The sequence below is a fragment of the Oncorhynchus gorbuscha genome, linkage group LG20, assembly GCF_021184085.1.
Source record: "Oncorhynchus gorbuscha isolate QuinsamMale2020 ecotype Even-year linkage group LG20, OgorEven_v1.0, whole genome shotgun sequence".
Lineage (NCBI taxonomy): Eukaryota > Metazoa > Chordata > Actinopteri > Salmoniformes > Salmonidae > Oncorhynchus > Oncorhynchus gorbuscha.
This window is the reverse complement of record NC_060192.1, coordinates 28,952,667-28,975,824: the sequence shown is the minus strand read 5'-3', so window position 1 is coordinate 28,975,824 and position 23,158 is coordinate 28,952,667.

Below are 23,158 nucleotides of genomic sequence, written 5' to 3'. Positions count from 1 at the left end.
ATCTACTGTATGCTGCTCTGTACCATCACTCATTCATATATCCTTATGTACATATTCTTTATCCCCTTACACTGTATGTAAGACAGTAGTTTTGGAATTGTTAGTTAGATTACTTGTTGGTTATCACTGCATTGTTGGAACTAGAAGCACAAGCATTTCGCTACACTCGCATTAACATCTGCTAACCATGTGTATGTGACAAATAAAATTGGATTTGATTTGATTTGATCATTGATGAGAATGTCTCAGATGACAACCGAACTGACATCATATTCATTAAGTACCACCACATATGTTCAATTGGTCGGATTACCAGAATATAGTTAATTTCCCCCCACCTTCTGATGTTCCCAGAATCTCTATGTTAACCAAGGGGTTTGCAAATGTAACATCAGTAAGGTAGAGAGAGGAAAAAAGGGGGAAAGATGTATTTATGACTGTCATAAACCTACCCCCAGGCCAACGTCATGACAATCTTCTACCAGTCTCTACATACACTCTTAGAAAAAATGGGTTCCAAAAGGGTTCTTCAGCTGTCCCCATGTAAGAGAACCGTTTGTTTCCTGGGAGAACCCCTTTTGGTACCACGTAGAACCATTTTGGTTTCCATGTAGAACTCTCTGTAGAAAGGGTTCTATATGGAACCCAACATGGTTCTACCTTATTATTCAAATACAGATGTGTACGGCTGTTATCTCTCTGTATAATATTTTGAAGCAGGTAGACTTTAACCTTTCACCTTTTAACGTGTAAAGTACATTTCTGATATTGTTCAGTAGAATCCTCCAGATATACTACACCTGTCTGTCTGTATGTTAGTGAACATAACAAATTACCCAGGAACAGGAAAGGAGGTGAAGGTCCAAGGCTTTCTCTCTCCCCTCGCTGCACCATCATTTCTCATTTGAAGACGCTGGCGTACCTGGCTGTGCGGCTGTGCTGTTAAAAGCGCTGGCCCAATTATAGCATAACACCTAGCCTTACGGTTACCATGGCTGCACGATGCATCTGTCCCGCGGGACGCACCGTGGAGGAACGAGCGCCTTATCAACCATCACCCTGGTAATAACACTTCCCCTGAGCCTCAGCCGCCTGCGTCAGGCCTTAACGAGAACCCCGGGTGAAATTCGAGCCACAGCCTGATTTGGGATTAATCTGTTTCTGTGTGCTTGCATGTGTGCATGTGTGTGTGTGTGTGCGTGTGCATGCGGAACAAGTGTGGATGAGCTTGGATTCTCTGTGTGTGTGTGTGTGTGTGTGTGTGTGTGTGTGTGTGTGTGTGTGTGTGTGTGTGTGTGTGTGTGTGTGTGTGTGTGTGTGTGTGTGTGTGTGTGTGTGTGTGTGTGTGTGTGTGTGTGTGTGTGTGTGTGTGTGTGTGTGTGTGTGTGTGTGTGTGTGTGTGTGTCCATGTTAATTTGGGCCCATTCTGCATTGTTTTCACATTTTTATATGTACCTAATTCTGTTTTCTCATCCTGCAAACCTCCACTGTTATCTATGTTGAAAAAAATATAACATCCACAAGCTCAGTATGTTTGGAATACAGTATTTGTATCTGCTTAGGTTGTTGTTGCTTGCCAATATTGACTATATACATTTATTTAAAAAAAATATTTGACATCAATACTAGAGTCTCTTGCCAACATATCATGAAATTCTCATGGTGAACTAATATGTTATTCTCTTTCCTTTTAGATTTTTGATTTTCTTTTTAAGATTTTCTTTACAATACAAAACATCCACACACAAACTACAACATACAGACACACACAAATATCCACAACATCACCCCTGCCCAGACAACACCTGTTCACAGGTCACAGGTCCTGAAATAACAACAACAAGATGAACTGTAGCTGTGTCTGACACAACTACAGACCTAAGTAATGTAGTGATTGGCATTTGGATGACCGATGTATTCATTAGGTAGGGTGCCTTTTGTCTCATCTATCATCGATGATCTATGGGGGATGTCTATGTCTATGTATTGTCTATGTCTATATCTATGTCTACATCTATGTCTGTCTGTGTATTGTCTATGTCTATGTCTACATCTATGTCTGTCTGTGTATTGTCTATGTCTATATCTATGTCTATGTATTGTCTATTTCTATATCTATGTCTACATCTATGTCTGTCTGTGTATTGTCTATGTCTATATCTATGTCTATGTATTGTCTATGTCTATATCTATATCTATGTCTATGTATTGTCTTCCGACAGGTGGCGTCGCTCCTACATGGCACTTGTCCCTCAGTGCAGGTGGAATCATTGCGTTATCTGACGTGAGCCAGAACAAGTAGTGAAGATAGTGTTGTGTCTTTTCTACAATCAATTCCCAAATCCTGTGACTGATATTATTGTTTATATAGTATTGTTTGATTCTTGGCCTGTGGATGTCATCTTGTTACATGAGTCAGGCTTGTCAATATGACTTTTGCTGTGGTCTAACTAACAGGACACAGGAATAGCCTGAGTATGTCACTGAGGCCTTATGCCTTAGTACCATCCTACCATCCTGAAGCAGTTTCAACACTGCTGGCCCTCACAACTCATACACATAAACACAGGACCCCCGGGTAGTGGTAGTGGGGGAGGTGTGTATGACCAGCACCAGAGATGAGGCATACCCCTCATCTCCCAGACCCACACACAGTGTGAATAATTGGTCAAAGTCAGTTGCTGGAAGCTAGTCAGCATAACGGATACATTCTGAGTCTGGAGACGGACGCTGTTAGCACATGGAAATTAAAGGGAGCAGTGCTACTGGTCAAAAGCGTGAACCTCAAAGCCACAGCAGAAACAAAGATACAAGAGTGCTGAGGAAACGATCGTCACTGTTAATCAATCAGCACGTGTCTAGTTCTCACTGCCTGCATTACCTAACCTGAGCCAGATGGAGGTGCTCCTCAAGCATCTCCAATGCTGAGCAGTCACATTGAAATCAGCTTTGAGATTGATGCATAGTAGCTCTCCAACCAGACGGCTATATTCACAGTGGTCAGTCATTTCATTCCATCAAATGGTCATTGTAAATTCCTAAATGTGTCCTCATACCCATTCTAGAAACATACATCCTCCTCTTTCTTTTAAGTGCAAGGTCTCACACAGTAAAAATAATATTTTTCTAATCAAATTGGATGATATTTGGATGACACCAGTTCAAAGTAGGGTGACCCAAGGCCCCAGCAACCCCAGTCATAGACTGTTCTCTCTACTACCGCATGGCAAGTGGTACAGGAGTGTCAAGTCTAGGACAAAAAGACTTCTCAACAGTTTTTACCCCCAAGCCATAAGACTCCTGAACAGGTAATCAATGGCTACCTGGACTATTTGCATTGTGTGCCCCCCCCCCCCCCCACCCCTCTTTTACGCTGCTGCTACTCTGTTTATCATATGTGCAAAGTCACTTTAACTATACATTCATGTACATACTACCTCAATTGTGCTGACCAACCAGTGCTCCCGCACATTGGCTAACCGGGCTATCTGCATTGTGTCCCGCCACCCACCACCCGCCAACCCCTCATTTACACTACTGCTACTCTCTGTTCATCATATACACATAGTAACTTTAATCATATCTACATACTACCTCAATCAACCTGACTAACCGGTGTCTGTATGTAGCCTCGCTACTTTTATAGCCTCGCTACTGTATATAGCCTGTCTTTTTACTGTGGTTTTATTTCTATACTTACCTATTGTTCACCTAACACCTTTTTTTGCACTATTGGTTAGAACCTGTAAGTAAGCATTTCACTGTAATGTCTACATCTGTTGTATTCGGCACACATGACAAATGAAAGTGAAAAAAAAGATGAAATATAGCTATCTCTCTCTCTCTGTCTCTCTCTCTCTCTCTCTCTCTCTCTCTGTCTCTCTCTCTCTCTCTCTCTCTCTCTCTCTCTCTCTCTCTCTCTCTCTCTCTCTCTCTCTCTCTCTCTCTCTCTCTCTCTCTCTCTCTCTCTCTCTCTCTCTCTCTCTCTCTCTCTCTCTCTCTCTCTCTCTCTCTCTCTCTCTCTCTCTCTCTGTCTCTCTCTCTCTCTCTCTCTCTCTCTCTCTCTCTCTCTCTCTCTCTCTCTCTCTCTCTCTCTCTCTCTGTCTCTCTGTCTCTCTCTCTGTTGGACAGTTTCTGCTGGACAGTTTGTTCCAAACTGGACAACTATTGTCTTTCTCTCTCTTTGAGTCAACTACTCAGCACAGTTTATGCACTGCAGTGCTAGCTAACTGTAGCTTAGGCTTTCAGTACTAGATTCATTCTGACTCTTTTGTTTGGCTGGACATGTCAGTTCGTGCTCTAAAAGCTCAGATAGGTTAGAAAGTTGTCATAATTACTGTGTAAGGGGTTGAGAACCATGAGCCTCCTAGGTTTTATATTGAAGTCAACGTACCCAGAGGAGGACAGAAGCTAGCTCTCCTCCGGTTACACCATGATGCTACCCTACAGAATGCTGTTGAGGCTACTGTAGACCTTTCGTTGCAAAACCGTGTCTTTTAATCAATTATTTGGTGACATCAATAGTTGTATGTAAAAAGGAAAACTCCTCAGGTCCTCCCCTGAGGAGCCTCCACTGATGTGTAAGCCCATGTATCTGATGCTGTCTGGACCAAAAGAGTCCAGACACTGTAGCATTTGATTGATTGATGCCATCAACATTCAGCCTCCTTTGATTAAAAAAAATCATAAATTCATTGGTCAATCAGCGTTGAGCTGAGCTCAACTGTGAGTTGTCCTGGTGCAGAAAAAAAGGGGGGGAGGGGTGTAACTCAATATTAGGACGGTAAAGAGACATTTTAGAAAATTCAACATCTACTCTGTCTGCACAGCTTCCCAGGCGACCACCACAGCAGGAATGCTGTGATACAAAATCAGCTTTCCCAAGGCAAAGAAGGGGGGTAAGCTGATATCACATTTTGTTACCTTATATTGTTTTTTTCAAGCTTTCGGATGGGTGATGTGTGTTACAAATTGTACGAATCAATGGCTCCTGCACAATATAAAGCGGGCCGGGTGCCTATATTAGGCTTTATGGGACCCACTGTGTTCTCGCTTTAAATGGCATGCAGCTTATCAACACTTCATAAAGCATTCTATAACTTCATAAATCATCTATAACCGTATGTCGTTTCCCCCATTTTTTCACACTTTTTAAAGAGCAAACATGGATTTTCTGTGTTCACAACAACGCTGAAACCGTACCAGGGGATGACTTCTGAGGTCTGGGAAAAATCTAAGAAACATAGACTTTTTTGTTAGCTGCCTTTTAATCCAGGGAGCATGCCCTGTGCTGTTGTTTGGTTAGCTGCCTTTTAATCCAGGGAGCATGCCCTGTGCTGTTGTTTGGTTAGCTGCCTTTTAATCCAGGGAGCATGCCCTGTGCTGTTGTTTGGTTAGCTGCCTTTTAATCCAGGGAGCATGCCCTGTGCTGTTGTTTGGTTAGCTGCCTTTTAATCCAGGGAGCATGCCCTGTGCTGTTGTTTGGTTAGCTGCCTTTTAATCCAGGGAGCATGCCCTGTGCTGTAGTTTGGTTAGCTGCCTTTTAATCCATGCCCTGTGCTGTTGGGAGCATGCCCTGTGCTGTTGTTTGGTTAGCTGCCTTTTAATCCAGGGAGCATGCCCTGTGCTGTTGTTTGGTTAGCTGCCTTTTAATCCAGGGAGCATGCCCTGTGCTGTTGTTTGGTTAGCTGCCTTTTAATCCAGGGAGCATGCCCTGTGCTGTTGTTTGGTTAGCTGCCTTTTAATCCAGGAGCATGCCCTGTGCATGCTTTTAATCCTGTGCTGTTGTTTGGTTAGCTGCCTTTTAATCCAGGGAGCATGCCCTGTGCTGTTGTTTGGTTAGCTGCCTTTTAATCCAGGGAGCATGCCCTGTGCTGTTGTTTGGTTGCTGCCTTTTAATCCAGGGAGCATGCCCTGTGCTGTTGTTTGGTTAGCCTTTTAATCCAGGGAGCATGCCCTGTGCTGTTGTTTGGTTAGCTGCCTTTTAATCCAGGGAGCATGCCCTGTGCTGTTGTTTGGTTAGCTGCCTTTTAATCCAGGGAGCATGCCCTGTGCTGTTGTTTGGTTAGCTGCCTTTTAATCCAGGGAACATGCCCTGTGCTGTTGTTTGGTTAGCTGCCTTTTAATCCAGGGAGCATGCCCTGTGCTGTTGTTTGGTTAGCTGCCTTTTAATCCAGGGAGCATGCCCTGTGCTGTTGTTTGGTTAGCTGCCTTTTAATCCTGCCTTTTAATCCAGGGAGCATGCCCTGTGCTGTTGTTTGGTTAGCTGCCTTTTAATCCAGGGAGCATGCCCTGTGCTGTTGTTTGGTTAGCTGCCTTTTAATCCAGGGAGCATGCCCTGTGCTGTTGTTTGGTTAGCTGCCTTTTAATCCAGGGAGCATGCCCTGTGCATGCCCTGTGAGCAGTAAGCACACGTGATGTGACTCGGCCACAAATTGAATGGGTGTAGTAAAAGGCCAGCAATACTCCGAGTATCCCCTACAAGTATCCCCTACAAGTATCCCCTACAAGTATCCACTACAAGTATCCCCTACAATACTTTTACTGCAGCACCCAGAATAGTTCTGTAATGGCGTTCATCTGTTGAATGAAGAGAGTTGGACCGAAATGCAGCGTGTTGGTTACTCATGACTTTAATAAATGAAGTGCGGTACATGAAATAACTCATATATACAAAACAACAAACAGAACGTGAAACTTATTACAGCCTATCTGGTGAACACTACACAAAGACAGGAACAATCACCCACGAAATACAAAGCGAAACTAAGGCTGCCTAAATACGGTTCCCAATCCGAGACAACGAGAATCACCTGACTCTGATTGAGAATCGCCTCAGGCAGCCAAGCCTAACTAGACACACCCCTAATCATTCACAATCCCAATAATACAAAAACCCCAATACGAAATACAACAACAAAACCCCATGTCACACCCTGGCCTGACCAAATATATAACGAAAACACAAAATACAATGACCAAGGCGTGACAAGTTCTTGCTCTAAGCCAATATGTATTTCATATATAGTGATTTGTATTGGGGGCATTTATATTAAAACCAAAATGTAATGCAAATGTCACTTAACTATGAACAAATATGAAACATTTTTAATGTTAAGACAATTATTTTTCATATCATTAACGATGATTGACACTTTTCTACTATTATGTGGGGGACTTTTATTTAGAACATTTCCAAAATTCTGTGACCTGGAAGTACCTTTTTAGTGTTGCTGACGAGATGTTGATCATGTGATGAGTTTGAAAACCAAATGCCCCACTTTTGCTGCCACTGGACAGCGAAAACAAGTAAGTTAACCTTTATTTAATGTAATTTCAATTAGTGTGTAGTAGTTAAATGTTGAGTTAGATTAAATACAACAGCTACCTCAATTGTTATTTTAAATAATTTTGGTGACTTCACAGCAATTGCTAACAAGCCAACATTTAGCTAGCTAGCATGCTCAGCTAAATACAAATCTCCCTAGATACAGCCTTGTCTCATAGTCACATCATGAGATTTGTAAATTAAAGAGGAATATAATAATATGAATTAAATGGAGTTTCCCCATCTTCCCATTTAGAGTTTCTGGCACAGCACAGAAAGTCCCTTATCCAGATGGTGTGAGAAAACCATTTCCTAACAGACTTGCTAACTTTCTTTGTTGTTACTTTTAAGGTTGGAACCAACCTTACATCAGCTGATATCTCAAAGTGCTGTACAGAAACCCAGCCTAAAACCCCAAACAGCAAGCAATGCAGGTGTAGAAGCACGGAAGAGATGCAATAACTATTTGTCTGCCAGCTCAGGGACAAGCTTGTCAGGCATATGTGTATAGGTGGCAGGGAAGTCAGGCGCAGGAGAGTCAAACGGAGTGTAAAATGGAGTCTTTTAATAAAGTCCTAGTAACATGCTCCATAACACTAAACAGGAAAAAGAACATAAACAAAATATGGGTACGAAGACCCGTCGCGCACCTATACAACAAACAACACTACACTGACAATAAACAATCTCTGACAAAGACATGAGGGGAAACAGAGGGTTAAATACACAACAGGTAATGAATGGGATTGAAAACAGGTGTGTGGGAAGACAAGACTAAACCAATGGAAAATGAAAAAAGGATCAATGATGGCTAGAAGACCGGTGACATCGAACGCCGAGCACCGCCCGAACAAGGAGAGGCAACGACTTCGGCAGAAGTCGTGACAAAGCTACACTATTCACAGCCCTGTGTAATGTACAATGTAATTGCATTATTGGACTTTTTAAACTCCATGTATTTGTATTGTTTTAGAAATTTAGAAATTTAAAAAAATGTATGGTTCAAACATGTCTTTAATGTTAATTTGTTTTAGCTGTTAGTGATAATTCCCTAAGTGTTAATACATTTGTGTTCACATCATTATGCCATAATGTATGATATGACTGACCAAAGGTGTCTGACTATAGTAAGTACAGCATCATATGATATAAGGCATTAATGTGTGTGTTATGACTGACCAAAGGTGTCTGACTTTAAATTAAGTACAGCGTCATGCGATTTAGGGCGTTTTATGAATGACCGAAGGTGTCTCACATCAAATACGAATTACAGGACACTACATAAAGTGTCAATAAATAGGTATATATGTCTGCTAAATGACTTAAATGTAATGTAAATGTTATTAAAGTTCTGCTGATTTATGAAGGTTCTCTCATGATCCACAGGTTACTGTAGGGTGTGAGAGGTATTTAAATGGGTTGATGCAAAGCTTGCATTTGTGTGTGTGTGTGTGTGTGTGTGTGTGTGTGTGTGTGTGTGTGTGTGTGTGTGTGTGTGTGTGTGTGTGTGTGTGTGTGTGTGTGTGTGTGTGTGTGTGTGTGTGTGTGTGTGTGTGTGTGTGTGTGTGTGTGTGTGTGTGTGTGTGTGTGTGTGTGTGTGTGTGTGTGTCAAATCCACGATGATTTGGAGTAGTCCAATCTGAGACTACCACATCAGGTGGTAGTCTTCTGTTCCCATGCTGGAGACCAGGGCTTGAATACAACCTGTTACAATGGTGCCAACATTTTGTGGCTGATCATTCAGCAGGGGAGTGGGTGAATGTATCAAAGACCGACTGGGTCCAGTACCACACTGTATGGCTCATTATATTGTTGTGTTTGTGTACTGAGGAACATGGAACTTGGTTCCAGAAGAAAGACACTTCAATGTCTTCAGGATGGGGGCTTTCGTCAAGGTGTTTCTTGGTGTAACATTCTCCAGGCTAACTACATTTTTTAAATAAATTTTAATTCACCTTTATTTAACCAGGTGGGCCAGTTGAGAACAAGTTCTCATTTACAACTGCGACCTGGCCAAGATAAAGCAAAGCAGTGCGACAAAAACAACAACACAGAGTTACACATGAACAAAAGTACAGTCAATAACAATAGAAACAACTATATACAGTGTGTGCAAATGTTGTAAGGAGGTAAGGCAATAAATAGACCATAGTAGCGAAGTAATTACAATTTAGCAAATTAACACTGGAGTGAGAGATGTGCAGATGATGATGTGTAAGTAGAAATACTAGTGTGCAAAAGAGCAAAAAAAAGTAAATAAAAACAATATGGGGATGAGGTAGGTAGTTGGATGGGCTATTTAGAGATGGGCTGTGTACAGCTGCAGAGATCGGTGAGCTGCTCAGATAGCTGATGCTTAAAGTTAGTGAGGGAGATATAAGTATCCAACTTCAGAGATTTTTGAAAATAGTTCCAGTCGTTGGCAGCTGAGAACTAGAAGGAAAGGCAGCCAAAGGAGGTGTTGGGTTTGGGGATGACCAGTGAGATATACCTGCTGGAGCGCGTGCTATGGGTGGGTGTTGTTATGGTGACCAGTGAGCTGAGATAACCTGGAGCCAGTGGGTGTGGCGACAAATATGTAGCGAGGACCAGCCGACGAGAGCATACAGGTCGCAGTGGCTGGTGGTATATGGGGCTTTGGTGACAAAACGGATGGCACTTTGATAGACTGCATCCAGTTTGTTGAGTAGAGTGTTGGAGGCTATTTTGTTTTACGAGGCTATGTTTGGCAGCGTGACTGAAGGAGGCTTTGTTGCGAAATAGGAAGCCAATTCTAGATTTAATTTTGGATTGGAGATGCTTAATATGCTTACAGTCTGGAAGAAGAGTTTACAGTCTAGCCAGACACCTAGGTATTTGTAGTTGTCCACAAATTCTAAGTCAGAACCGTACAGAGTAGTGATGCTAGCGGTCAGTGGCAGCGGTCAGTTGAAAAGCATGCATTTAGTTTTACTAGCGTTTAAGAGCAGTTGGAGGCCACGGAAGGAGTGTTGTATGGCATTGAAGCTCGTTTGGAGGTTTGTTAACACAGTGTCTGAAGAAGGGCCAGATGTATAGAGAATGGTGGTATCTGCTTAGAGGTGGATCAAGGAATCACCCACAGCAAGAGTGACATCATTGATATATACAGAGAAAAGGGTCGCCCTGAGAATTGAACCCTGTGGTACCCCCATAGAGACTGCCAGAGGTCCGGACAACAGGCACTCCGATTTGACACACTGAACTCTGTCAGAGAAGTAGTTGGTGAACCAGGCGAGGTAGTCATTTGAGAAACCTGTCAGGACCCGGTTACGAACCCAGGTCTCCGGAGTGAGAAACAGTCACTTAACCAACTGAGCCACGAATAGTCGGCAGAATCCAGAAGATGAGGCAGACACAGCAGTACTTGAGACGGTGTATTTAATGAAGTAAAAAGTGAAGTTCTTCAGGAAAACATGTAACTCCACAACCTCAAAAGGAATTCCACAAGAACAAAGGTAATCCTCCAAGACAAAAAGGTAAATCCACAAGGTGGAAGGTATAGCACAAAAAGCCTCAAAAGATACTCAAAAACAAACAAACAAGAATAAAAAAACAGAATTCCACAAGAGAGTCCACCGGGATCAACAAGAGTTCACAGAGTACTAGGGCTGGGTGCTAACATACAAACACAGAGCAAAGAACTGAGGAAAACAAAGGGTTTAAATACAATCAGGGGAAACGAGGCACAGGTGACAGGTGAGGTGGGTGACAGGTGTCGAGAGGAGTGCCCCCACAGAAGGACCTGAGTCCTCACTGCCTTGGGGACAAACAACCGATTGGCAGGACCTCCTTTCGGGTCCGGTTCGATAGCTTGAGCTCGTCTCACGGTATCCTCAACTTGCCACGAGATCGGAGCCACGATCTTAGCAGCAGGAAGGACAGGCATGTCCGTGTCATCTCGAATGGCAGGAGCGTAGACTCGGGACAGGGCATCCGGTTTGAGATTCTTCGACCCGGGCCGATAGGTGAGGATAAACTGGAATCGATTGAAGAAAAGAGACCATCTAGCTTGTCTAGAGTTCAACCGCTTCGCCTGCTGGATATACTCCAGATTTTTGTGGTCCGTAAGCACTTGAAACGGGTGAGAAGCCCCCTCGAGCCAGTGTCTCCATTCCTTCAATGCCATCTTAACCGCTAGGAGTTCACGATCCCCCACACCGTAGTTCCTCTCAGCCGGGGTAAGCCGGTGTGAGAAGAAAGCGCACGGATGAAGCTTCTTGTCTTCACCCCTCTGAGACAGGACAGCTCCAACACCAACCTCTGAGGCATCTACCTCCACCACAAACGGTTCATCTGTAGTCGGTAGTATCAGGATGGGAGCAGAGAGGACGCGCTGCTTGAGTCCTTGGAAGGCCGTCTCAGCTTCTCTTCCCCACAAAAACCTTGCATTGCCACCCTTGGTTAAAGCTGAGAGAGGGGCTGCCACCAAGCTGAAGTTGTTGATGAACTTGCGGTAAAAGTTAGTGAAGTCCAGGAAACGCTGAACTTCCTTAACGGATTTGGGGGTGGGCCAATCCGCTACCGCCCCTACCTTCCTGGGGTCCATTTGGACTCGACCGGGTTCCACTACAAATCCCAGGAATTGTACTCGGGATGAATGGAATTCACATGTTTCCGGCTTAACGTACAGATGGCTGTCTAGGAGGCGTTTGAGTACTTGTCTGACATGCTTTGTGTGTTCAGCGAGGATAAAGGTGGGGACTCAGAGCTGGGACTGATAGGGGTAGAGGTCTACGGTTGAGTTCTCTCTCTCTCAGACGCTGGTCAATGCGTGAGGCCAACTTGATCAGGGACTCGAGATTGTCCGGTGGTTCCCGAGTGGCCAGTTCATCTTGGATAGTGTCGGAAAGGCCCTTCAGAAAGCACACCGTGAGCGCCTCGTTGTTCCAGCCACTCGCTGCTGCCATCGTGCGGAACTGGATGGCATAGTCCGTCACGCTGCGCCGACCTTGGTGGAGAGTCAGGAGCTGTTTGTCTGAGTCAGGACCACTGCTTGGGCCTTGAAACACTCGTTTGAATTCCTCAGCAAAGGCAGAGTAGCTGGCACAGCAGGAACTATGGGCATCCCACACAGCAGTAGCCCAGGCCAGGGCTTTTTCTGACAGCAGGGTGATGATATATGCGATCTTAGACCGGTCGGTGGGGAACGACGAGGGTTGCAGCTCGAAGGAGAGAGAACATTGGGTGAGAAACCCTTTACAAGCACTTGGATCACCTGAGAACTGTTGGGGAGGTGGAAGACGAGGTTCAGCCAGAGGGTTAACTGCCATGGGTACGTGAATCTGAGGTACTGGGACGGGAACTGTTGCCGGGGTAAGTCGATCAGATATCTGCTTTATGGAAGTCAGCATCTCCGACAGAAGATGAGAATGTCTAGCCATTAAGGCCTCTTGCTGAACCAGGGTGGCTTCGTGGCGTTGGACAGTCTCCTGGTGGTGGGACAGCATGGCAACAAGGTCCTGGGAACTGGCTGCCTCTGAGTTCATTTTTGGCTCTGTGTTTCTGTCAGGACCCGGTTACGAACCCGGGTCTCCGGAGTGAGAAACAGTCACTTAACCAACTGAGCCACGAATAGTCGGCAGAACCCAGAAGATGAGGCAGACACAGCAGTACTTGAGACGGTGTATTTAATGAAGTAAAAAGTGAAGTTCTTCAGGAAAACATGTAACTCCACAACCTCAAAAGGAATTCCACAAGAACAAAGGTAATCCTCCAAGACAAAAAGGTAAATCCACAAGGTGGAAGGTATAGCACAAAAAGCCTCAAAAGATACTCAAAAACAAACAAACAAGAACAAAAAAACAGAATTCCACAAGAGAGTCCACCGGGATCAACAAGAGTTCACAGAGTACTAGGGCTGGGTGCTAACATACAAACTCAGAGCAAAGAACTGAGGAAAACAAAGGGTTTAAATACAATCAGGGGAAGCGAGGCACAGGTGCAAATAATAATGGGGATCAAGGGAAAACAAAAGGTCAAAAGGCACAATGGGGGCATCTAGTGACCAAAAACCGGAACAACCCTGGCCAAATCCTGACAAAACAAAGGCTATTGCGTCTGCCGATAAGAATACAATGATTGACAGAGTGGAAAAGCCTTGGCCAGGTCAATGAAGGCGGCTGCACAGTACTGTATTTTTTCGATGGCGGTTCTGATATCGTTTAGTACCTTGAGTGTGGCTGAGGTGCACCCGTGACCAGCTCAGAAACCGGATTACACAGCGGAGAGGGTATGGTGGGATTCAAAATGGTCAGTGATCTGTTTGTTAACTTGGCTTTCGAAGACTTTGGAAAGGCAGGGCAGGATGGATATAGGTCTGTAACAGTTTGGGTCTAGAGTGTTACCCCCTTTGAAGAGGGGGATGACCGCGACAGCTTTCCAATCTTTAGGAATCTCGGACGACACGAAAGAGAGTTTGAACAGACTAGTAATAGGGATTGCAAAAATGGCGTCGGATCATTTTAGAAAGAGAGGGTCCAGATTGTCAAGCTGATTTGTACAGGTCCAGGTTTTGCTGCTCTTTCAGAACATCTGCTATCTGGATTTAGGTATCGGAGGACCTGTTGTCCGGACCTCTGGCTGTCTCTATGGGGTTACCACAGGGTTCAATTCTCAGGCCGACCCCTTTCTCTGTATATATCAATGATGTCGTTCTTGCTGCGGGTGATTCCTTGATCCACCTCTACGCAGACGACACAATTCTGTATACATCTGTCCCTTTTTGGGTGAAGGAGAAGCTGGGGAGGCTTGAGCAAGTAGCTGCGCGGAGTGCGGAGCTGTTGGTAGGGGTTGGGGTAGCTAGGAGGAAATCATTGCCAGCCGTAGAGAAATGCTTATTGAAATTCTCGTGGATCGAGAATCGAGTTATCGTGGATCGAGGACAATGACAACACGTCTGCACTGCTACGCCATCTTGGCGCACACACAGCACATATGAACCTGGGATATCAACCATTCAAAGTTGACCTTAGTGGGAGTGACCATAGAATTCTATAGGAGGGACCTTACTGAGTAAAGTAATTGTCATTGTCACTACTTAACACAGTCAAAAAGTAATGATTATTGCTAAACCCTGCCCATTTCCAAAATGGAAATTCTTAAAATGTTATTTTAAACCTATCCCTAACTAATGAAGGACAAGTTTGATGCATTGGTCGACCAAACCTTCCACGCATTTGGGCGGAAGTATCTGGGAACTAGATTAGGTCTAATATGACTAACATGACATCACTTTAGAGCATATGCCATCCTTCAGCACAATATGTCACTCTTTATAAAGCACATAAATATACCATATTTGACGTAATGGTTATGTCACATTTGACATTGGTGATTATGTCACAGTTATGCCACATTTATGAACCCTTTTTAACCAGAAGGGGACTTTTGGAACACCCCCCCCCCACGTTCAGCTGGAAGGTGGCGCATGGAACGCAAAAATATTCCTAAAAATATTTAACCTCCACACATTAACAAGTCCAATGGCTCAAATGAAAGATAAACACCTTGTTTATCTACCCAGCAAGTCAGTTTTCTAAAATGTTTTACAGCGAAAACATAGCACATATTTATGTCAAACCACCACCGAAGACACGGCTAATTTGCATAGTCAAGTTGAAAAAAATATGCAATCAACAAACGCAGGATTAAAAGAAAAATAATGCACTAACCTTTTGAAATATTCATCAGATGACAGTAATACAACATGTTACACAGTACATTTATGTTTTTTTCAATAATATGCTATATATATCCATAAATCTCTGTTTACAATGATGCATCGTTCAAAAAATGCTACTCAAATGTCCTGAGAAATGACGATAGCTCCGGCAGATAACGTCAGCTAACAAGGAATACACATCATAAACTTTGACTAAATATGCATGTTCTACATATATATAGTTAGATACACTTCTTCTGAATGCAATCGCTGTGTTACATTTATTTTTAACGTTACAGGTTTCGTTCACTAGGCTATACTATGAGTTGGCGCTCAAAAAGTAGCATTATGGCTCCTCTATCTTGGAGTCCACATAAACCCAAATTTACCACATAAATATTCCCTTACCTTTGCTGTTCTTCCATCAGAAGACCTGGAAGGAATTATACTTACCAAAAACAGCATTTAGTTTTGCAGTCTGTGTCTTTCGGTTCTCAAACACGACACATTTCGGTTGAAATGTAGCCAAAAGTCAAGTGGATGCGCACCAAAACGTTGAACTTACATATTATATGTTGATTAAACTTGTCAAACTAAGTTCATAATCAAGCTTTAACATGTTATAAAGGTGTACAGCAATCGTGAGGACGAACAGAAACGCATGCATTGTATAATCGATCTTGGAAAAAAGACAGGACCTGAGCAGAGCACGCATAAAAGTGACCTGTTTTTTTGCGTGACCGAAAGGTTTCAGCCCGCCAAAACTCTCGTGAGCGCGCGATTCTCACAATGAGAAGCCCCATTGAAAGCTGAGATCGCGCTGAAGACAGAGAGACTGTTCCCAGACCTGTAACTGCTTGGGAAGGGTGGAGGCGATGACATCAAAGTTGGGCCAACTTTTATGATGACAAGAGAGAGTTTGGGAGAATGACTGCCCTGAGAGTTCTGCTTTACATACAGACATCATTTAAACGGTTTTAGAAGCTGTAGAGTGTTTTCTATTCAATAATATTTTTTATTTGCATATATTAGCAACTTTTGACAACAAAAAAAATATGTTTATAATTAATTACTCCAGCGGGGGCAGTAGACAGCGCTATCCCCAACAGGTTAAAGCATGACATATGGTTATAGACACTTTATGACACATTTATGTAGTACTTATGATGGCATTATGAAGGCTTTATGAAGCATTGTCTGATCAATACATACCATTCTGGGGCCTCCCGGGTGGCGCAGTGGTTAAGGGCGCTGTACTGCAGCGCCAGCTGTGCCATCAGAGTCCCTGGGTTCGCGCCCAGGCTCTGTTGTAACCGGCCGCGACCGGGAGGTCCGTGGGGCGACGCACAATTGGCCTAGTGTCGTCCGGGTTAGGGAGGGTTTGGTCGGTAGGGATGTCCTTGTCTCATCGCGCACCAGCGACTCCTGTGGCGGGCCGGGCGCAGTGAGTACTAACCAAGGTTGCCAGGTGCACGGTGTACCCTCCGACACATTGGTGCGGATGGCTTCCGGGTTGGATGCGCGCTGTGTTAAGAAGCAGTGCGGCTGGTTGGGTTGTGTATCGGAGGACGCATGACTTTCAACCTTCGTTTCTCCCGAGCCCGTACAGGAGTTGTAGCGATGAGACAAGATAGTAGCTACTAAACAATTGGATACCATGAAATTGGGGAGAAAAAGGGGTAAAATTCAAACAAAGAAAAACAACACAAAATACATACCATTCTGAACATACTAATGCAGAGGCATCAATAAATTGTCCAGTACACTTATTGTATGCTGTTTTCACGTACATTCCCTTATGTAGCTTCTAAGGTGACTCAGGCTTTACTAATTATTGTGAAGAAGTGTAGGCTATCAGTGAACTGTATTCTGTAATTATGTACAAAACGATATAAATTAAATTGTGCATTACTGCTGTTTGTCTGTTTGTCCAGCTCTGTTGACCATGACAGCAGTTCTGTAGGAGAACCCTATGAAAAAAAACATGTAGAACCCTTTTCACAAAATGGTTCTCGCTGGAACATAAAATAGTTCTACCTGGAACCAAAAAAATGTTATCCTATTGGGAAAGCCGAATAAGGAATTCCCCTAGACCACTAAATTTGTGAAAACCCCCCAAAATCCTATTGACCCCCATTGTAAAAGAGATAACTTCTTCATTGATATTTTGTGCCAGGTCAAATATCCAGATCTACGGTTCGCAATGCTCCCACATAGGGAAATATAACCTGTGAGAAGAGCCCTGTGGCTTCAGGCTATTCCGTGTGGGAGAGTGGGAAATGTGTGGAGACGGTGTCCAAGTATGATACACGTAGCTTTGTGTGGAAAACATTTCATCACAGGTAAGACAGGTAACCCTTTCCTGCAGTCAAATGACCAAATCACACTCTGGTGCCCTAATGGTTGGAATGTTATTCATATATTCCATCATTTCATAATTAATTAACTTTTCTTTTTTTAACTGAAGATCCTGTGTTGCTATGTCTATTGTGATGCAACCTCAAAATGTCATACATTTCAACTCTATATCTGACATGGTACAGGTGTCGTCTTTTTTTTTAAGCCCATAACCATGTGTGTGAGGCTAATACTTTTGTTTAAGACTACCAAGAAACACTATATGTGACCCTGATTTAGCCAACTGCAGTAAAAGGTTAACTTGTTTAGTACATTCCATTTGAAACTTCACTCACTACTTGTAGCTGTATTGTCCGTTTGTGTGGTTGGTCTTGCTAGCTTAATGTTCTAGTAGGTAGCTTGCTAGCACTCACTCGCTCAAGTGGCTGCTAGCATTGTCATGAAAAGGGGCATGAGGGAAGACCTACAAGATTACGTTTTTCTAAGTAGTGAGAACGCAAGGGAGCAGGCAATGTTGAAAAGTAATCTTTAGATTAAATCTAGTTTTGTAATTGCCTAAATCAAGCAGACAACAAGAAAATTGTGTTTAAAAAAGGTTACGGTTTCCCCACACACGGGCAGAGTCGCAACGTTCATAAGGGATAATCAACAAAGGTATTTTCCACGACGTGCTAGTGGAGTGGACTGACCTTCCACAGAGTTGCATTATTTTCCAGAGAACGCATAGAGCCCCGAGTTGATTATCATTTTATACCAGGCCTACGTATAATTGAACACCTTTGCCGCTAGCAGTGTGTTCATTTGCAGATAGAAATGTGTTCAACGTCCACTGCAAGTTTACTAGATAGCTACAGTAGTTGCCGTGGTAACCAAACAAACAGACTTGCAAGTTTAGCTAACCAAACAATGAGTCCTAGCTTGCTATTATGAAAATCGAATTCAACAATGCCAATAATGTTTTCAATTCGACTTTTGCTTTCAAAAGCAGCTCAATTGAACATGTAAGAATGAACTACAGCCATTGAATTCTGCCTTGCTGATATACCGTGTGTTATAGGGAAATAATGCATGCTCTAGAATGCCCTTTACGCTAATCAGAAATGGGTATTCAACAATGCCATGGTATAATTAAGCAATAAGGCCCGAGGGGGTGACGGCTAAGGGCTTTTCTCTGCCACGACACCATGCGGAGTGCCTGGTTACAGCCGTGGTATATTGGCCTTATACCACAAATCCCCGAGGTTCCTTATTAGTATTATAAACTACTTACCAACGTAATTAGAGCAGTAAACATACATGTTTTGTCATTCCCGTGGTATACAATCTGATATACCACGGCTGTCAGCCAATCAGCATTCAGGACTCAAACCACACAGTTTATAATATCTAATACCGACTGGATTGTTGACCTTGTCATCAAAGACATGTGGCACATTGTCTACTTTGTTACCTGGCAATGACCACAAGGGCGTTTCAAAGAGCTGTCAGTCAAGTTGAGCTCATGAATATAAGCTCCACACCTACTCAGCCTGTTCTTTCAGGCTTCCTGGTACTTAGAGATGAGAGAAAAGGTACAATGTATTCATTTCTGAGCATTTTAATAGCTTCAAATATTATGGGTGATGTTTTTGGTCATTCAAAGATTTTATTTTGACTTGGGAAATAAGATGACTGTGCGGAACCTTTAAGAAATAAAGGACTGCATCAGATCCTACCATCTTTTCTGTACGAGGAAGGAGGCGAGCGGAGTGGAGAGAGAAGGGAAGGGGTCTGCTTGTGCAGGGGCATTTGGATGGGGGAAGGGCACACCGGCCAAGAGGGTGAGCAGATCAGTGCAGCTCAGTGTCTGCGAGGCGGTGATAAGATTCCAGGACTCTCCCACTGTGACAGGCCTACTTACCCACCCTAACTCTGTAGAAACACACCGCACCACCATCACCTGACCCTCAACTACATCTACACCACCTCACTATCATCACCAACCTCATTCAACTCTCACCACACCTAGTGGTTTTGGAAACCACGGGAGGTTGGTGGCACCTTAATTGGAGAGGACGGGCTTGTGGTAATGGCTGGAGTGGAATCAGTGGAACGGTATCAAATACATCGAACACATGGTTTGATGTCATTCCAGTCGCTCCGTTCCAGCCATTATTATTAGCCGTCCTCCCCACAGCAGCCTCCACTGTTGGATACTCTATTTGTTTTGGGAAGGGGACTAATATCTGACCATTGGTGGTTTATATTCCTACCCTGATTTAAACCTAGAAAAATTGTGTTTTTGCTCAGCAGCAAGCATCAAATAGAAGTATAATAATTAAACAGTGAGTCCACTCTAGCTCGGATCCTCCTACACATGGCAGGTTGGGCAGTGAGCTGTGCTATGCTGAACGGAGCAGTGCGGGCGGCGAGGAGCAGAGGAGGCGAGGAGGACGCCGCGGCGCACATTAATAATGCAGGGCCTCAGCTTCCCCCCCAGCGCCACGGCGATGGCACCAGCCCAGCACTGTCACCAGGGGGGAGCTGGGAATACGCACTCTCCAACCCTCGCACAGCCAAGCTGCTCACCAGCTCTCTCAAACACACGCACGCACACACACATACACCAGCCCACCACTCTGGGCCTCCGCCGTGGATACTCACTAATTAAAAAAACTCACCATTATAATCATGGTAGAAACCTGTATCTACATCCACACTGCTAACTGTATGAAGCCAGGGTTTGGAACTATCTGACATTTTCATTATTTTGCAGGAATTGGAAATTCACCTTCATGCCCTTTGGACCTGAGAACTGTTCTGAAAAAGCCTCATAGTCCTACTAAGATAAAGAAAGAGAGGACAATGACATTCTCAGTGCAACCGAAGTCATATCTTACCTGTTATAGTCACTACCTCCAAATTAATAATAATATTAATCAAAACCATTTTTTTAAAGATGGCGCCGGAGGGGATGGCTACTGTTTTATGGGCTCCTAACCAACTGTGCTATTTTGTTTGTTTTTTTGCATTGTTTGTAACTTATTTTTTACATACTGTTGCTGCTACCATCTCTTATGAACAAAAAGAGCTTCTGGACATCAGAACAGCCATTACGCACCTTGAGTTGTGGATGAACGACGACATGAATAACATACAGCTGGCAGGATAGAACAGCAGCCTCTGGTAAGACAAGGGGTGGCGGTCTAAATATATTTGTAAACAACAGCTGGTGCACGATATCTAAGGAAGTCTTGAGGTTTTGCTCACCTGAGGTAGAGTATCTAATGATAAGCTGTAGACCACACTATCGACCTAGAGAGTTTTCATCACAATTCTTCGTAGCTGTCTATTTACCACCACAAACTGATGCTAGCACTAAGACTGCACTCAATGAGCTTTATACGCCCATAAGCAAACAGGAAAATGCTCATCCAGAGGTGGCGCTCCTAGTGGCCGGGGACTTTAAATGCAGGGAAACTTAAATCTGTCTTACCTTATTTCTACCAGCATGTTAAATATGCACCCAGAGGGAAAAAACTCTAGACCACCTTTACTTCACACACAGAGACGTGTACAAAGCTCTCCCACGCCCTCCATTTGGCAAATCTGACCATAATTCCATCCTCCTGATTCCTGCTTATACGCAAAAATGAAAGCAGGAAGCACCAGTGACTCGGTCAATAAAAAAGTGGTCAGATGAAGCAGATGCTAAGCTACAGGACTGTTTTCCTAGCACAGACTGGAATATGTTCCAGGATGCTTCCGATGGCATTGAGGAGTACACCACATCAGTCACTGGCTTCATCAAGTCACTAGCTTCATCGATGACGTCGTCCCCACAGTTACTATACGTACATACCCCAACCAGAAGCCATGGATTACAGGCAACATCCGCACTGAGCTAAAGGGTAGTGCTGCTGCTTTCAAGGAGCGGGACTCTAACCCGGAAGCTTATAAGAAATCCGAATCGTACTACACTGGCACCGACGCTTGTCAGATGTGACAGGGCTTGCAAACTATTACAGACTCTAAAGGGAAGCACAGCTGAGAGCTGCCCAGTGACTCAAGCCTACCAGATTAGCAAAATCACTTCTATGCTCGCTTCGAGCCAAGTAGTACTGAAACATGCATGAGAGCATCAGCTGTTCTGGGCGACTGTGTGATCATGCTCCCTGCAGCCAGTGTGAGTAAGACCTTTAAACAGGTCAACATTCACAAGGCCGCAGGGCCAAACGGATTACCAGGACGTGTACTCCCGAGCATGACCAACTGGCAAGTGACTTCACTGACATTTTAAACCTCTCCCTGTCTGAGTCTGTAATACCAACATGTTTCAAGAAGACCACCATAGTCCCTGTGCCCATAAGGTAACCTACCTAAATGACTACCGACCCGTAGCACTCACGTCCGTAGCCATGAAGTGCTTTGAAAGGCTGGTCATGGCTCACATCAACACCATTATCCCAGAAACCCTACACCCACTCCAATTTGCTTACCGCCCCAACAGAGCCACAGATGATGCAATCTCTAGTTAACTCCACGCTGCCCTTTCACACTTGGACAAAAGGAATAGCTATGTGAGAATACTATTCACTGACTACAGTTCAGCATTCAACACGATAGTGCCCTCAAAGCTCATCACTAAGCTAAGGATCCTGGGACTAAACACCTCCCTCTGCAACTGGATCCTGGTCTTCCTGACGGGCCTCCCCCAGGTGGTAAGGGTAGATAATAACACATCTGCCACGCTGATTCTCACGCGGTGGCCCCTCAAGGTGTTCAGTCCTCTCCTGTACTCCCTGTTCACTCATGACTGCATGGCCAGGCACGACTCCAACACCATCATTAAGTTTGCCAATGACACAACAGTGACAGCCTATAGGGAGGAGGTCAGAGACCTGACCGTGTGGTGCAAGGACAACAACCTATCCCTCAACGGGATCAAGACAAAAGAGATGATTGTAGGACTACAGGAAAAGAAGGACCGAGCACACCCCATTCTCATTGACAGAGCTGTAGTGGAGCAGGTTGAGAGCTTCAAGTTCCTTGGCGTCCACATCACCAACAAACTAACATGGTCCAAGCACACCAAGAAACCTATTCCCGGGTTGCATCACTGCCTAGTATGGCAACTGCTCGGCCCTGACCACAAGGCACAACAGAGGGTAGTGCGTACGGCCCAGTACATAATTTTTGGGGGCCAAGCTTCCTGCCATCCAGGACCTCTATACCAGGCGGTGTCAGAGGAAGGCCCTAAAAATGGTCAAAGACTCCAGCCACCCTAGTCATAGACTATTCCCTCTGCTACCGCATGGCAAGCAGTACCGGAGTGCCAAGTCTAGGTCCAAGAGGCTTCTAAAGAGCTTCTACCCCCAAGCTATAAGATCCCCGAACATGTAATCAAATGGCTACCCAGACTATTTGCATTACCCCCCCCCCTTTACACTGATGCCACTCTGTTATTATCACTGTAATAACTCTACCTACATGTACATATTACCTCAATTACTTCGACTAACCGGTGACCCGCACATTGAATCTATACCGATACCCCCTGTATATAGCCTTGCTATTGTTATTTTACTGCTGCTCTTTAATTATTTGTTACATTTTTTTTCTTTTTTAGGTATTTTTCTTAAAACTGTATTGTTTAAGTGCTTGTAAGTAAGCATTTCACTTTATGGTCTGTTGTATTTGGCACGTGAAAGATACAATTTTATTTCATTTTCATTTTGAACAGTTCTTTTAGCGGACCAGGTCTCATAAAGAGCGTTAGATCACTGTCACAGGACCATGTGTGTCACCAGAGT